Source organism: Sinohyriopsis cumingii, chromosome 11, assembly GCF_028554795.1.
Source record: "Sinohyriopsis cumingii isolate HCF-2022 chromosome 11, ASM2855479v2, whole genome shotgun sequence".
In the NCBI taxonomy this organism is placed as follows: Eukaryota; Metazoa; Mollusca; class Bivalvia; order Unionida; family Unionidae; genus Sinohyriopsis; species Sinohyriopsis cumingii.
The window spans coordinates 59,498,699-59,513,235 of NC_142971.1; the positions used below are offsets into that span (position 1 = coordinate 59,498,699).

The window sequence follows — 14,537 nt, forward strand, 5'->3', positions numbered from 1 at the left end:
TGCAGTACATAGAGTTGTGTTTGTGTCATCGTACACTATTGTAGTCCACAATATGTACTGCAAAATGTCAGAATATTGTTGTATCATCAGTGAAATTACTTTACCACAAACGCAACTCTATCTGCATCAACTTCAGATACATATACAAGCTGTATCTACATCATATTCACTGAATAAATGTGTTGTCTGCATATATTAACCTTTTACCTCATGCAAGCGTCTTTGGACATCTCTACTCCATTCGCATGGAAGCGCCTTTTGACACCTCTACTCTATTTGCATGGAAACACGTTTTGACGCCTGCTGTAAACATCAGCCATTTTTAGCTGGTTTTCATAGCGCCACCCTCGGGGAAAACCCCCCATTAAATACTACATTAATTACTGCGAATGACAATTACATCAGATCATGTGGTCAATGTTTATGCACTGGTCGATATCTGCTACTTAAAGTAACTGGGTCGTAATCTCCACTCTCCAAAATGGGGGTTGCAGTTTTCATTCAGTACTTACTAAGTTTTCATGATTAGAATCACAACTATGAAAGATTCAATAACTTAGGTAAAGGCTCTGATATTTTTCTTTTTTATAAATTATCAAATTCAGATGACTTCTTGATGCAGACGCAGACGAAAAACATGTAAATTTCGAGTATGGGAAATGGCAGCTACGGTTGGTCACACGGCCTCACTGACATGATGGTGAACGAGTTCTCTCAAGATTTAAACGCACATAAAAAAAAATCTGTGAAAACTAATTACACAGCTATAACAATCGGACTTTACTCTTAAATTTTTCCACATATAATATATGTGTACCAAATATGTAAAATGGTTAGAAGTAACATACACTACATTGCTTAACAGTTCACAGGTAGGACTATGCATATGCGGTCGACTAGGTAACAGGTGTTCTATTTATAGCGCGCTGCACTTTGTCACTATGCTCTATGAGGTAAAGGGTTAATATGTTACTTTGTGTTGAGTGGTAGTCATTCCATTACAGTTACCAAGTGACAAACTTAAAAAGGTATTGTGCACAAAATAAAAATAACATTTTATGTTCCTTGCGAGTGGTGGACATATACCAGAGATCTCGCTAGGATTTTAGAACAAGGAGTACAGGACTCCCACTTTCGTAAAAATAGGAGTCTCACCATCAAAAGTTGTAGTCCCTTCTTTCCTACAATCAACACAGATGTGAGTGCATCTATTTTTAGATGGAGAGGTTTCCGTAATGTAGCCACTCACTTTAATATAGCTTCATAACAACAGCCCATTGACAGCATTGCAAATTTAGGGTTTATTTATTTGTCTAAGTGCTTGTAGTAATTTTAGGCAATGGTTAAACAGTATCTGATTTGGTGTTTTTCCGCCCATATTTTCGCAAATACGTGTCAAGTCGAAAAACAGCTTATACCTTAAAGCGAATCTCGCAAATTCCACAACATAGGATTGTCCTCTACGTTTCTGACTGGGACCCTGAGTGGCCTAAAGCACTCTCCGTCACGGATCATTGCCATCTCACCTGTGTCTGCGCCGGTTTGAGTCTCGGATTCAGCCAATGTGGGTATGTGAGAGAGCTTGTCAGTAGCTTCTCATAGGTCAGTGGTTCTTTCCGGGGTTTTCCCCGTGTTCTTCCTCCACCATTAATACTGGCCGCCATGTATAGCCTATCGTGTGCTGAAAAATGGTGTTAAACCCTACAACAATGTTTATGACCTACATAATTTGCAGTTTAAAGTTAAATCTTTAATAAAATAATACCTTGGCTTTGCTTTCAATGATTTGTATATTTTTCTGAAAATATTTACCCGATGATGTACGAAAACAGACAATCTAAAAAACTGGTACATCCCAGACTTTGCGAAGTCCGCCATTATTTCCTGTTAGGCCTACTGGTTCCCTTACAGTTTCAAACTAAATTTATGACAAAATAATGTATCAGATCATCGATTCTGATCTTAAGAAAACATGTTTGTATTTTTATCATCAAAGAATATCATGCAGGAAATTGGTAGCTGCTACCTTACTCGAAAAAGGGTTAATGGTCAATCAGCTATCAAAACATGTTTGTGAATGGGCTGGAGTTTGTTTGTCAATGTAACTGATATCAAAACTTGGCCTAGCTACTGATCTACTGATGAATACATTTCGCTACAAACAGTAGAACTGGGCTAAGGCGAGGAGCATTTTTAAAAAAGTATGGTCAGTCAATGTACCTCTTAAATAGCTCTTGTTTGTCGATCAGTGTTACTGAATTTTGCCAATCCAAGTAAGGACTTATTTTCAAACACTAAGCTAGGCATCACACACTTTCTTTCACGTAGCTAGTGTCCTATCCAAACTATTAATTCTAGCAGCTTTAGCACTCTTCTGAATCTTGTTACAATCTTTGTAAGTTTCCTGTTTAACCCCAAAATACTTATCCAAATTTACGAATGGCATTTTGTCTAAGTTTCAACATGTCTTGATTCTCGTACACTACTTATTCCGATACATTCGGAAATGAAACAATAACGAAAGCTAAAGTTGTTTATTTGATGTACTTTTATAGATGACCAAATGTACATCTCTGGGTCTTTCTGACTGAATTCAATCACTGTAAATATCAGTACATTTTCCCACCCGGGCGCCAGTCAAAGCATTTGAACTGGCTGCCCAGCTATTGCATCATGTTCTTTTTGATGTACACTTATAATGGCAACATGTACATCAAGGGGTCTTTCAGTCACTGAATTCTGTCATTGTAAATATCAGCACAGCTAACTGATCAACACATTTTCTCACAAAGCAGGTGGCTGAAGCAGGATTGGCAAGTCTTTGAATTTTGCCGCACACCTATTACATGCGTACGGAGGACTCCCGCCTCGGTGATTTTGTGCATCCCAGATCAAAAACTGGCGTCCAAATATGTGTAATTAAGTGTTTCTGAGATCTATGTATACTATTTCATGATTATACTGAAGTGACCTTCCAACGTGAGGCAATAAAACTCGTTCTGTTCACTACAAACAATGAAATGGAAATCCAGTACAACCACTATCTCCAGTCAATGTGATGTGATGTGATGTGATTTTTATTTTTAATGTAGCCTTAACAATATTTCAGTCATATCGCTACACTGTCTGTAATGTGGCAGTTTACATGTCTAGCATTGAGACATCATGCCGCAGACATGTAGCATGATGTCCCACCCAGTCACATAATCCTGACACAAGGCCGACCAGTCTTCACATTAACCTCTTAAGGCTGAACACCAAGCGAGGCAGCTGTTAGTACCATTTTTGTAAGTCTCTGGTATGACTCTGCAGGGGATCGAACCAACGACCTCCTGCATCCAATGCAGATGTTTTAACCACTAGGTAACCAGAGCATTATACAGTCAATAATGAACAGCATGGATACATTAGCATATACAGTAGTCCCCCTCTTGAGCGGCGCCCCCCTCCTTATGGCCAGAATCCGTTGGCACTGACGAGTTTGTGTTCGAAAGTACCCCTCACGAAAGACCACCCGGCTAACGCGACCAGCATATTAGTGCAACAATATAAAATTTACCCCTCACAAGCAGCCACTTTTTACTTGAATATTTATCTAGAATCAGTATTTTATTATAACGTGTGTTAAGTAATCTGATTTATGTTTCCCGATGTCAGGTTTTCGTTATTGAAAGAAGTTTTGAGTAAAGTATATGTACCACTAAGGTTAATATTATATCATTTACACCTCACGAGAAGCCAAATTTATTCCATAAAAACCGAGAAAGACTCAAATTTTAATCCATACAAAAGGGTAATTACATGTAATCCAATTAGCCTTACTACTGTGTTATCATAAGATGTCCGGTTTAGTCACTCTGATATTTGTTAAGATTATAATTACTGAACAGTAGTAACAGCTGAGAAGTGGCAGTATCGATGCACAATACCCAAGTCAGCAGGAAAATGGTTTGATATTCTTTATGGCTTCCCTTAGTAAAATGTTCACTTTGATAATTAGTGCCTAATACTACTAACAATAATTGTCAAAATTACAAATCATAACGGCTATGAGGTCAAATCTCCGTGATGTTAAATGGTACATATCTTAGCCGTTTTGGCTTCACTCACTTAGTGTATAGATATGTATAAAAACAATAGGGTAACCAGACTGCGACTAACAAATCACGTGGCAAGATCACTTCCTTTAAAAACACATGGCAATTTGTTTAGATGCATACAAAATTGTTTTATCAGTATTGTAGTTGGCAACATGAATAACTTACTGCAAAAAGATCAACAGGTCATCGAGGAAAAGAAAAATTATCAGTTTAGAAGAAAAAGTGAAAGTAATTCAACTGACCGAGAGGTGGGGGGGGGGGGTCGAGGATCCTTGCAGAAAACTAATGTCAGAAAGACTCAGATAAACATTATCGTAAAAGATAAGGAAACAATTTTGCAGAAGTGGGAAGGTGAAAAGGATGGAGAAAGGAAGATTGTTTGAGCCAGGAGATGTTTGTATCCTGATTTGAATGACAAGTGAAAGCAACAATTTTGTCAGTTGAATTGGGATATGACGACATTAATGCAAATGATGGATGGTTGCAGAGATTTCAAGTGCGACACAATATTAAGTGTTCTGTCCTTAGTGGAGAATCAGCTGATGTTAATAATGAAGTTGTCAAAGATTGGAACAAAAGACTAAACAATATATGCAGGGGATATGACAGCAAGGATGTTTTTAATTGTGATGAGACTGGTTTGTTTTTTAGACTGTTACCAACAGAGTGACAGATGATGTGATCTGTAACATAATTATAAAGACAGTTTTAAAACTATATCAATGGTTATGCATAACATTTTTTCATTTATTTCACAACATGCATGTGATATTTTAATGAAAATATTAAATGTTTTAGAATTAAATGTACTTGTGACTTTCTTCATATGTATTTAGTATTCACATTTGTCATCCCCCTCTAGAAAGGCCACCCTCATTATAAGGCCACTTCCCTGCTGCATTAGATTAGGGGTGGCCTTATAAGAGGGGGACTACTGTACCACAGAATTCTGACACAACGAATGAACATTATTATGGGATGGTGTGAATCGGAACATTTATGGATTTATCACTGTAAAAATGCAGAGTATTATGGATATCAATGGCTTAACATGATGACAAAAAGCAGGTCATAAATTTATTTGTGGAATATTCCACTCATTAATGTAACTGTATTGTTAAGCTGGTTATTGTCATTTATTCATTCTACCTACTCATCCATCCAATTGGTCTTGTTTATTTTTCCAAAGTACAAGTGACTGGATGACAAATCATCTCTTTTGATACATCAAACTTGTGAAGTACACTAAGGAGGATCAAACAGAAATTAGCTTCTGGCAGCACTAAAAAAATGTGTTGTGTGTCACCTTATAATGGAGCATACATGGTATTCACCTTGTGTAAACTGGAAGACAGGGTATAGTTGTTGTCAGTACTTGTCTTTTTTGGACTGACAAAGTAGTTAACTCTGAAAGTTTCCCCTCTTGTATATTATATGCATTGTTACATTGTTACATGTATTTATACACATATAAACAACACAAGCCCTCTATGATTTCCACAAAATTAACCATTTTTTAAAATAGTGTATAGTTGTTTCTCTTTCATATCTTTTCTAAGGCAATGATTCTAAAATGGAACTTCATTCATTTCCAAAAAGCATTAAAACTCCAGATCATAAGACCCAATAAAATAAACATTACTAGCGAATCTGCATTCTCCTTTCCATGTACAGTAACCATTCAACAGTCCAGTTTCGAGCTGGTCTGTCCTAACATTCACTGCATTCTCCTATACTCTAGAATACCACAGTAAACAACTCTTATAGTTCAAAATCCAACTACATGAAGCCATGCTAATTGTCTTGTACTATGCAGTTAATCAAAACTTGCACCACCATAAAAAAAATTTTTTGCAAAATTTATCTTACCCTTTTCTAAGTTTCTCCACTGCTTTCTATCTTTCCCATTTTAACACTGTTTGGCAGATCAAACTTCTGGTCTACTTAAAGAGTGAATGCGACTACTGGGAATCATACATCAAACAGAAATATCCAATGTAACAATTTAAAGTAAAATGAATTGCAATATTTTAAGCTAAAAAATTCTAAACATTTTTCAAAACTAATATGTTAATATACTACAGTGAACACTTATTTGTGAGGTGACAACCATTAAGTTATTTGCATAGAAGAAATAGCAACAAAGCAACCACAATACAGCTGCACTCACTCCAATGCAGATTGTTAATATTGTCCTACAAACTGTTTCAAGACACAAAGCAACTAAAAAAAGTTCCCAATAACTTTGAATCATATCAGAGGGGTGGGGGTTGGAATGTCTTTTTTATCGTGGTGCAAGTTACGAGTTACTGGATGCACATATAGTACAAGACAGTTAGCATGGATTCGTTCTGTTTTCAGGTTTTGAAAAGCGTTAGCTACCTTGTGTTAAGTGGGAGAAGAGGTGTTATCTTAGTTTTCCCCTCGTACCAATAGAATAAAGTGCCTGTGGGTCGGTCCCTTCTAAGCGTGTCCATTTATGCGGGTGTGAAACGAAATGTTAGGATATTTTTTAGTTCTGTTAGTGGCAACCCTTTATCTACGTGTCAGTTGAAAGATCTGTTTGACTGTCAACTTCATGTCAAGCAATGTGTAGTCTCGATATATTGTTTGCTCGTTTGGTGAAAACAATGGTAAAACGCTTTCAAACAATACTCACCCTACTGATTTCAAGGTGAAGCCGACAGCATTTCCTTTCGATATTCACTACAATTTGGTAAATGTTCATCCGCTATATTAAATTATTTTACGAAAAGCCAATGAATATTTTGAACAATTTCTCAAAACTGTCAAAAGTTGCCGACTCTAGATTTCACCGCGTTAAAACGGCTCATTTTCTCCATAGCACAACTATTAATAATCCCGTGCTTTGCTAAAAGTCTTCTAAATCAAAATATATAAAAGTCAACAAAATAAACTCCACCAGAAACAACTGACAGGGGAATATAATCACTGAATTTGTAATGTTTAGGTATCCATAATGGCTGCCATTAAAATTATGTGGGGCGCAAATTCAGTTCGAGGGCGTCCCGATTGTATGACGTCAGACGGTATAATGTAAGTAGACATTGACTTTTTCATAATCGTGTAAGAAACAATATAGTTTTACTAGTTAAAATCATCATGAATTAATTGAAAGTTTCTTGCCTTTTAAATTTGTATCTCCGTCCCTTTCCGTAAAATTCCGGCAGGAAAAACGCGAGTCGATGGGAATATGTTCGGTCATTTCCGGTGGAATTTGTTGTACAAATAATGAAATATACATAGGAAGTTAATGGATTAGGAGTTCGCCTCGTGGGGAGTAGACGTAGGTAGCAATTAAAAGACCGACAGTGTACCATGCGAACAAAAGTAGTTTAAAATATAGTTCTCGGTTGGCGGCAAGTTACATCCGAGAGGCGAGATAGCATGTGATCAAACTGGAATGTTTGTTGAAGGTTACGCTCTATGTACCGGCATTCTAGAGTCTTGAGATAGTCATCTATATGATATTAGGCAGATTAATGTCAATGAACATAATTCAATTATTCTACTGGTCTCCGCTACATACAGAAGACTGAATATTAGGTTTCCGCTTTATAATTAATTTATATTTGGATAACTTGTAGTATGAATATACCTTTCCGTATGTACCCCCATCGATTTCTAAAAACACAAATGAGATAAAGATAAACAGAACTTGGTTCATTTATTGATTTGTCATTTTCAACCTGATTATGCTCATTGGGTACCCGTTATCATCTGCGCGTTTCATACCAAACGGAAGTTTTCAGTGTGAAATGTCGCCAGTCATTTCCAGTTCCTGGACAATCCATTTTCAGTGAAGGGGTGTTTGCACAAATATACATGTATGTACACAGAAGGAAATAGTACGTAGTCTGCTTCCCAATCTCGTTAATATCATATGTCTGCTGTCCTGCGTGAAGTTTGACGACGACTGCTTAAGGATCGTGTTCTGGTGACCTTTGAATTAGCCAGTGGAAATGCAGCTTTCAAAAATGTGAAAGTGAACCAAGTCGTTCGGTACACTTTCATGCACTTCATCTACCAATCAGGAATTACATCACAATTAATACTTCCAGTTCAGTACCCACGAATGTAGTTCTAGTCTATTTTTAGAACATTTTTTCCTCTCTCATTTTGATGGTGATAGAAGAGTTTTATTTATGCAGTTTTGGTAGGGATTTAAAGGTAACTGTTTATTCTTGATAATATGAGCTCAGGGTGTTGTTGTCTGTATGTATTTTGGCGACAGTGCACAGTGAGTAATAAGGCCTTGGTGATGATCCGGAAGTGAAATACGTGTTCTGGTTACATGCTGTTATGTTGAGAGTCAATGATCTAAAAAAAGAGCAGGTCAACCTTTGACAAGAACTTCACCGTGAAGTCATCTTTGAAGGTATTTTAGATTAACATATGATTTGCATTGATTGTCACACAGTGGAAAGGTCAGTACTGAGAAACAAATGTAGAGAACATATAGTAAAATTAATTGTGTACTATGTCCTGTAAGGGCAGTATTTGAGCAAAGTTTAAATTGGTATAAAATCTTTATTATTAAAGATAGACACATGAAATTTTAATATGTCATGTATATTGACTTTTAAAATGTAAGAATGAAATTAAAAGTAAAAAATTAATTTTTATTTTAAAAATTTTAATAAAATTTAAAAAAAAATAAAAAAAAAAATTAAAAAAACCCTAAAATGCACATATATAATATTTTTGGGAATCATATTAAATGTTATCAGCATGTATATATTCCTACACCATATAAAAGCTCCAATGTTGGATTTTTGTCACATTTTGTCAGAGAAAATATCTTTGTAGTCAAAATGAGACCTTCATTAAAAATACATGAAGACAAAATTATAATTTGTATTGGCCATTCAGACTATTTATTAGGGGTCCAATCAGTTAATTTATGTGTTTATGATGGGGTCACTTCCTGAGTAACAAACATCTGCTTGTATAGCCTTCAGTAATTGTTTATAAACATAGTTATAAGGTATTTAGTGAGAGGACAGCGATGAAAACTTTATACTAGAACCTACTCAAGTTCTCTACTAAATCATTTTAAACTGTCTGAGAATGAAATACAGGTCAAAGGGATAAAATATGCTTCCCCCAGGTATATTTACCCTTGGATGTAAGAAAAAAGCAAAATGATGTAAGTTGAATACAAAATGCATTCCATTTTATTGTTCAGTTAGGTTAAGATATTGATTGGTGTAGTGCGGCATTGTGGCCTATATGATGTTATGGGAATTCTAATGATCCATCTTGATTTATGCATTATTAATTACTAATACTATTTGTTAATTGACACTCTAAAGATTACATAAGAAGCATTCAAACAAATTATTTGAATTTAACTTTGTACATGGTTACATATCCCACATGTACAAATATCCATCCATTTTAGAATGTTTGGGATCAAAAGTTCACATTCAGTACATCATATAGGCTGACATTTTACCTATAGTGAACCTGTAAAGCACATTTATGGCTATGTGCACTGAAAATATCCCAAAATGTTATTTTCATCATGAATATGCCTATATATGGTAACATATTTCAATTTAGTACTTTGACAGAGTGCGGTATTGAAACATCAGCTGATATCTGATTCCATTCAATCAATGAGCTTAATAATTGGTAACCAACACTCTTCAAAATACCATATAAATGTTCAAATAGATAATTTGAATTATGTTTGCACATTTGATCTTAACAAGTACATTGTATATGTCCCACATATGCAAATTTCCATCCTTGTTTACAAGTTTTGGGATGAGAATTTCACATTTAGCTGATGATATAGGATTTATTGGTACTTATAGTTGATTTTTATGACCACATTTGGCTGTATTCACTTGCAATATCCAAAATTGTTATTTCCCTCATGAATAAGAATGCTTATAGTAACACATTCTAATTTAGTATATTGTCACTTGACTTTCCTGTATACTGGTATGTAATAATGTTTACACCAATGATCAAACCTCACCGCCCCAACATTGCCTTAAACTTTATGATACATAGTCTACCTGATTAGTTATTTAACTTGTAAATGGCTAAATGTGCTTCTAGAAACCTCATATACTTTTAGGATGAATTTAACACTTTAATACATGGCCATTGCTTCACATTTCTGAGTGTCACTCTGTCAAGTTTAATATTTTCCCCCATGCTTGCAACCTTAATGTTAATTTGAAATTACCATATCTAACACATTTTAACTTCATTTACATAGATCTTACTGTTTTCTAGAATTAAGTGAAACATATTGTATCTTTTCAGGTCTAGCCTGGTATCTGGAACAAAGTGTTAGAGTTGGATTAGCTTGGAAGCTCTCCTGAGTAGTCTGGTGGTAATAGCATGGTTTCATAAGGGCATGTGCAGTGTACTGCCATAAGTGACCAAGATTAGTTCATATCACCACACTGATACATGGCACCTCAAAGACATGGCTTAGGTTTTCATGAGAGAGATCAGCACCATTTTTCAGTAAGGTAGAACCTCCCTAGAAACTATTTTCCTATCCCATTGCCACCTTTTGTTGTTATCGACATTGAAATGGAATGCATTTTTGCTATAAAACATGGTAGTGGTCCCATTAGAACTTTAAATCTGAATGTGCTATTAGTTATGGAAACAACTGCCTAAGTACCTGACACAATAAATGTGGAACATAGCACCTGTCAGTGTTTCTTTAGTGTGTACACCTATATGCATCTGGACAGGCATATTGCGGTTTGCTGCCAAAATCACTATGAGCTATGATGCTTCACTACCCCTGGGGAAAATGTTATCAGATATACAGACCCAAACTACCATTTGTTTTAAATATCATTCATTAGTCAACTTTTCTGTCTAAAATTTGTCAAACTGTGTTTTAAAACTTGTATGAAAATTTAAGTTTTCAATAAAATTTAGTTTTTAAAATTTAAATGTTTATTTAATTTGCCATTAAAACTGAATTTATCAACATTTGTAATTTTCAAACATATTTTCAGACAGGGCTTATCTTGTATCACAATTAGGTTTTTACTGCATTGAAAAATTCCTATAATTAAGGAAGATATAGCAAATTTAGTTTTGGTTTCTCAAGAGCACTTGGACCAGAACTTGCACCCTGTGGAACACCAGCACTACATACTTTCTGACAGGTGTCACATGTTTTCCTTGCAAGGAAATTCAAAAAGACTTCATGTATAAAGTTGAAATAGGTATAGCATGCAAATATAAAAGTTTGACTAAAATTGGTGTAAAACATGGAGCCTGTCAGGAATTACATCACAATTAATACTTCCAGTTCAGTACCCACGAATGTAGTTCTAGTCTATTTTTAGAACATTTTTTCCTCTCTCATTTTGATGGTGATAGAAGAGTTTTATTTATGCAGTTTTGGTAGGGATTTAAAGGTAACTGTTTATTCTTGATAATATGAGCTCAGGGTGTTGTTGTCTGTATGTATTTTGGCGACAGTGCACAGTGAGTAATAAGGCCTTGGTGATGATCCGGAAGTGAAATACGTGTTCTGGTTACATGCTGTTATGTTGAGAGTCAATGATCTAAAAAAAGAGCAGGTCAACCTTTGACAAGAACTTCACCGTGAAGTCATCTTTGAAGGTATTTTAGATTAACATATGATTTGCATTGATTGTCACACAGTGGAAAGGTCAGTACTGAGAAACAAATGTAGAGAACATATAGTAAAATTAATTGTGTACTATGTCCTGTAAGGGCAGTATTTGAGCAAAGTTTAAATTGGTATAAAATCTTTATTATTAAAGATAGACACATGAAATTTTAATATGTCATGTATATTGACTTTTAAAATGTAAGAATGAAATTAAAAGTAAAAAATTAATTTTTATTTTAAAAATTTTAATAAAATTTAAAAAAAAATAAAAAAAAAAATTAAAAAAACCCTAAAATGCACATATATAATATTTTTGGGAATCATATTAAATGTTATCAGCATGTATATATTCCTACACCATATAAAAGCTCCAATGTTGGATTTTTGTCACATTTTGTCAGAGAAAATATCTTTGTAGTCAAAATGAGACCTTCATTAAAAATACATGAAGACAAAATTATAATTTGTATTGGCCATTCAGACTATTTATTAGGGGTCCAATCAGTTAATTTATGTGTTTATGATGGGGTCACTTCCTGAGTAACAAACATCTGCTTGTATAGCCTTCAGTAATTGTTTATAAACATAGTTATAAGGTATTTAGTGAGAGGACAGCGATGAAAACTTTATACTAGAACCTACTCAAGTTCTCTACTAAATCATTTTAAACTGTCTGAGAATGAAATACAGGTCAAAGGGATAAAATATGCTTCCCCCAGGTATATTTACCCTTGGATGTAAGAAAAAAGCAAAATGATGTAAGTTGAATACAAAATGCATTCCATTTTATTGTTCAGTTAGGTTAAGATATTGATTGGTGTAGTGCGGCATTGTGGCCTATATGATGTTATGGGAATTCTAATGATCCATCTTGATTTATGCATTATTAATTACTAATACTATTTGTTAATTGACACTCTAAAGATTACATAAGAAGCATTCAAACAAATTATTTGAATTTAACTTTGTACATGGTTACATATCCCACATGTACAAATATCCATCCATTTTAGAATGTTTGGGATCAAAAGTTCACATTCAGTACATCATATAGGCTGACATTTTACCTATAGTGAACCTGTAAAGCACATTTATGGCTATGTGCACTGAAAATATCCCAAAATGTTATTTTCATCATGAATATGCCTATATATGGTAACATATTTCAATTTAGTACTTTGACAGAGTGCGGTATTGAAACATCAGCTGATATCTGATTCCATTCAATCAATGAGCTTAATAATTGGTAACCAACACTCTTCAAAATACCATATAAATGTTCAAATAGATAATTTGAATTATGTTTGCACATTTGATCTTAACAAGTACATTGTATATGTCCCACATATGCAAATTTCCATCCTTGTTTACAAGTTTTGGGATGAGAATTTCACATTTAGCTGATGATATAGGATTTATTGGTACTTATAGTTGATTTTTATGACCACATTTGGCTGTATTCACTTGCAATATCCAAAATTGTTATTTCCCTCATGAATAAGAATGCTTATAGTAACACATTCTAATTTAGTATATTGTCACTTGACTTTCCTGTATACTGGTATGTAATAATGTTTACACCAATGATCAAACCTCACCGCCCCAACATTGCCTTAAACTTTATGATACATAGTCTACCTGATTAGTTATTTAACTTGTAAATGGCTAAATGTGCTTCTAGAAACCTCATATACTTTTAGGATGAATTTAACACTTTAATACATGGCCATTGCTTCACATTTCTGAGTGTCACTCTGTCAAGTTTAATATTTTCCCCCATGCTTGCAACCTTAATGTTAATTTGAAATTACCATATCTAACACATTTTAACTTCATTTACATAGATCTTACTGTTTTCTAGAATTAAGTGAAACATATTGTATCTTTTCAGGTCTAGCCTGGTATCTGGAACAAAGTGTTAGAGTTGGATTAGCTTGGAAGCTCTCCTGAGTAGTCTGGTGGTAATAGCATGGTTTCATAAGGGCATGTGCAGTGTACTGCCATAAGTGACCAAGATTAGTTCATATCACCACACTGATACATGGCACCTCAAAGACATGGCTTAGGTTTTCATGAGAGAGATCAGCACCATTTTTCAGTAAGGTAGAACCTCCCTAGAAACTATTTTCCTATCCCATTGCCACCTTTTGTTGTTATCGACATTGAAATGGAATGCATTTTTGCTATAAAACATGGTAGTGGTCCCATTAGAACTTTAAATCTGAATGTGCTATTAGTTATGGAAACAACTGCCTAAGTACCTGACACAATAAATGTGGAACATAGCACCTGTCAGTGTTTCTTTAGTGTGTACACCTATATGCATCTGGACAGGCATATTGCGGTTTGCTGCCAAAATCACTATGAGCTATGATGCTTCACTACCCCTGGGGAAAATGTTATCAGATATACAGACCCAAACTACCATTTGTTTTAAATATCATTCATTAGTCAACTTTTCTGTCTAAAATTTGTCAAACTGTGTTTTAAAACTTGTATGAAAATTTAAGTTTTCAATAAAATTTAGTTTTTAAAATTTAAATGTTTATTTAATTTGCCATTAAAACTGAATTTATCAACATTTGTAATTTTCAAACATATTTTCAGACAGGGCTTATCTTGTATCACAATTAGGTTTTTACTGCATTGAAAAATTCCTATAATTAAGGAAGATATAGCAAATTTAGTTTTGGTTTCTCAAGAGCACTTGGACCAGAACTTGCACCCTGTGGAACACCAGCACTACATACTTTCTGACAGGTGTCACATGTTTTCCTTGCAAGGAAATT

At 34.6% G+C, this 14,537-nt stretch overlaps 1 protein-coding gene and 1 long non-coding RNA gene across 7 annotated transcripts in view; one reads left to right on the forward strand and one right to left on the reverse strand.

The window, feature by feature from the left end:
* Positions 1-7,092, reverse strand: part of LOC149788525 (uncharacterized) — a 182,008-nt gene extending 174,916 nt beyond the window's left edge. For all 6 annotated transcript variants that reach the window (XM_089974539.1, XM_089974538.1, XM_089974536.1 and 3 more), the window contains exon 1: positions 6,760-7,092. The gene's annotated coding sequence lies outside the window, so the exon portion shown is untranslated. The remainder of the gene's footprint in view (positions 1-6,759) is intronic.
* A 239-nt stretch (positions 7,093-7,331) lies between these two features.
* LOC149788526 (uncharacterized) lies at positions 7,332-14,335 on the forward strand. Its single transcript, XR_016424408.1, has 3 exons — positions 7,332-7,407; positions 10,404-10,615; positions 13,640-14,335. It is a non-coding gene; the product is annotated as an uncharacterized LOC149788526 (long non-coding RNA).
* Positions 14,336-14,537: the final 202 nt, after the last annotated feature.